This window comes from Lactuca sativa, chromosome 5 (genome assembly GCF_002870075.4).
Source record: "Lactuca sativa cultivar Salinas chromosome 5, Lsat_Salinas_v11, whole genome shotgun sequence".
Taxonomy (NCBI): Eukaryota; Viridiplantae; Streptophyta; class Magnoliopsida; order Asterales; family Asteraceae; genus Lactuca; species Lactuca sativa.
In genome coordinates, this window is record NC_056627.2 from 9,816,493 (window position 1) to 9,820,505 (window position 4,013).

The window sequence follows — 4,013 nt, forward strand, 5'->3', positions numbered from 1 at the left end:
CTAAGGTTGACTACCCCTACCAAGTCAACACTGGTCAACTCTGGTCAACAGTCAACGGTCAACTTTAACCGGACTCGGCGAGTGCACTAGGGCGACTCGGCGAGTCTATATGTGTTCACTGACTCCCTAGGATCCTCTCTTGACACGTCGAGTACTCCCCTGACTCGATGAGTTCCACCTGGCATGAATCGCGGGGCCACCACGACTCAACTCGCCGAGTCTCAAGAACAACTCGGCGAGTTCCAGCTTGACTCAGTCCACCTGTCAACCCTCTCTAACTCTCCCTGACTCACTGAGTCAACCCATAACTCGGCAGGACCACTCGCTGAGTGGTTAAGGACAATCTTCATGCTACTCTCCGAGTCTGTTCTTCGGACTCGGCGAGTCCATGCCATGCATCAATTCAATCTCGCTTCTGAGGTCAGATCCGCTCCATCAACTCATAGATCTGGCCCTCCTAAGCTCATTCATCGCGTAAAGTCATAGTCTTGGCTACCATGCAACACCTACAAGGCTCTTTTTGAAGAAATGACCTCTTAGATGGCAACCCTAGTCTCCAACCCAAAAGGAAGGACATAAAGCATGGCATTTGGGACTCTCTGGACCTGCTAAGGTCCAGATCTAGGTACCATATCCCCATGGGACCTCTCACACTTCAATTACAAAGCAAACAAGGCATGAAGAAACCTTAGATTTGACCATATCAACAAAAACACGGAAATAAGCTCTGAATGATACCTCAAGAAGCTTCCCCTGACGAAATGGAAGTAGATCCAAGCTTCCCAACTCTTCTAGCTTGACTTTCCCCTTCCTTTCTTGCAAATACACACAAATTTGGTGAATAATGGCCTCTTATCTCACTTACAAGAACCCTCAGCTGCTTTGGTGCTCTCAAGGTCAAGGTAGCCGCAATGAAGGTCCATAAGGTCCTTTAAATAGGGCTTAGGACCGGGAAATTAGGGTTTCATTAAACAGCGCGGACTCGCCAAGTCCATTCCTTGGACTCGCCGAGTCCAGGCACGAACCTGCGTCCAGAACCGCGATCCTACTCGGCGAGTCTGAGCTCCAACTCGCCGAGTCCCCTCACAAAACACCAAAAATATATGAATAAAAGATACCTGGAAATCCGGGCTATTACACTCGGCGAGTCCGAGCGGGATCCGGGTCAAGGAGTAAGTGACCGACTCGGCGAGTCGGCTAAGGGGACTCGTCGAGTCTGGTCTGAACAAGGAAAACCCTAAACCCGGGAGTTGTATCCTATATAAATGGTGTTATGTCCCTTCCTCAGCCTCCATATCATCCTAGAGAGCTTGTAAACCCTATATTTCGTGTGAGCTTCCATCATTTGAGAGAAATAGCTTTGGAGGAGGGAACCTTTGAAAGGAACTTGTAGATCAAGAGGGTTGCTTCAAAGGAAAGGTGTAGATCCAAGATCTACTTCAGTTTGTGTTCATCTTGGAGGTAATAAGCTGCTATCTTCCCTCCTTTGCATCTAGATCTATTTTTGTTTTGTGATTTGGGTGTTTTATGGTTGCTTGAGACCCAATTCGGGTTTGGGGCCTACATATGTGGTTGCCACTTCAGATCTAGTGTTAGGATGGTCCATTATGTCGTAAAGCATCAGATATTGAGTAGTTGGTGAAGCCCTTTTGTCCTAAAACCTAGCCCTAGTGTGATTTGAGCTTAGATCTCTTTAGTTATACGTAAAGTTTGCAACTTTACGTAAGGATTGAGCTTTGGAAGTATGGATCTACAGTTTGGAGCCCCTGCATGGCTCGAAAAGCCACTGAATGGATTCAGAACAGGAGCGACTCTGTGAGTCACATGGGTGGACTCGGCATGTTGGTTGACGTTGGGCAGGAACTCGACGAGTTGGAAGAACAACTCGGCGAGTCTGTTGAAGATTTCCTTGGACTCGGCGAGTCTGTTCTTGGACTCGGCGAGTCAAGTCGCGAAACCCCGAACCCTTCGAGTTGAGACTCGGATCAGTGAGTTGACTGGGGACTCAGCAAGTTGGACACGTCAGGACTCGGAAATTGGTAGACTCGATGAGTCAGGGGCTGACTCAGCGAGTCGATTCGCGAATGGAAGGACTCTGAGCGGGTGAACTCAGCGAGTCAGTAGGCAGACTCAGCGAGTAGGGTTGACCTGGAAGGTTGATCTTGGCCAGGACTTTGACTTTGACCAGAGTTGACTTAGTTGACTTTCAAACGACAGTTAGAATAAGTGTTGCATTGATATTAGTAGCTCGAGGAGCTAGTGGAGCAGGAGTTCAGAGAGTTTTCGGGCAGTAGCTAGAGGGGTTATCAGCAAGTTCAGCAAGTGCAGTTGAGTTTCCCTTTGTGTGAATGGGTCTAAGGCCACAATGTCGGCCCAGGTAGTTTTGAGTATAAGACCCGGGGGTTAGCCCTAGGCACAATATGCTAGTATGATATTCAGGACGAGGTCCAATGATTGCGGGCGAGTGCCCAAGGAATGGTTTATATGATAGTTTATACTTGTCTGTGTGATACATGTATGTGCCTGGTAGGGAGGTGAGTGTGAGCGAGGTCCCGTATCTCACCAATAGCAGAGTGTAGATGGTGTTCCACATCTCATTAGCAGCAAATCAGGGGCGAGGCCCAAGTTAGGGAAAGAGTGAGTGTGGGCTGGGCCCGTATCTCACTATCAGTCGGAGCATGGACGGGGTTCCATGACTCATCAGTAGCAGGACAAGGGCGAGGCCCAGGATAGGCGAGGCCTTAGGACAGGATCCATTAGTATATGTTTAGCTTATGTGTTATGATATGTTTATGTGCTATTATATGTTAGCGGGCGAGGCCCTGTGACAGGCGAGGCCTAAGTGAAGCAGATCTGTATCCGAGCGGGGCTCGAAGCCAGGCGAGGCCTGGAGCGGTGGGGTCGTTGTAGCGGGCGAGGCCCTAGGTAGGGGGTGAGGCCCAGAATAGCGGGTGTGGCCCAGTATGTGTAGTATGTGGTTATGCATGGTATGTGGTAGGTTGGGGAATTCACTAAGCTTCGTGCTTACGGTTTTCAGTTTTGGTTTCAGGTACTTCCGGTAGCGGAGGGAAGAGCTCGGGGTGATCGCATGGCACACACCATAGATTAGAAAGTCTGGGATGTTTTACTCTGATAACGAACATATGTTTTGGAAATCAGTACTCTGATTATGTTATGGATTGACAATTATGTTTTAAGTAATGTTTTATAAAAGAAATTTTTAGTCTTGAATTTTGGGACGTTACAAGTTGGTATTAGAGCCTTGGTTTGAGGGATTCGGACGTGCTCTCGGGTGTGTCTGAACTTAAACTAAGGAATTGGTTGGAAGTTTTCAAAATGAAAAGATGGTTTTGTAAAAAGAGTTTGAGAAAGAAAACAGTTTTAGAAATGCAAAAAGAATTCAGTAAGAAAAGAATTTTGAAAAGAGAAAAGGGGTGTGGTGCATGCAATCAGCCGAGCTCAAGTAAGTACCCCAAAATACCCATACAAGTTATGTTATGATTATCAGTTAATAGAACAACATGCTAGATTAGGACTAAGGATATAGGGAGGACGCCTTATGTGCCTATTATATGTGCTTTTGAGTTGCATGATAGTGCTGGTTAGACAGTAGTAGGATAGCCTGTTTAGGTTATGCCTGAGTTTATGAGTTTGTGTTGCATGCTAGTACAGATTCTTGATATGATATTATGATTGCTTGAGTATGTTATGGTTAGATTTTCCCTTTTTGGAATGTTGTTTGCTTTGTGCATTGTAGGATTCTGAGTGATGGGAGTTAGCCATTAGGTGAATACGTCACCTCACATGTGATCAGGGTTGAATAATCTTAGAGTACTAGATTTGGCCCTATTGCGCAGCTCTTGTCTGAGTCCAACTGTTGTAGGGACGAGTCGTTTACTCGAAGGATTATCTGAGCCTCGTCACATATGATGGTATTCAGGTGATGGCTAACTGGAATCACAAGGAGGCCTTCAGCGGTTGAGGATTGGTTTGGTTAGAGTCAGAGGTTTCCC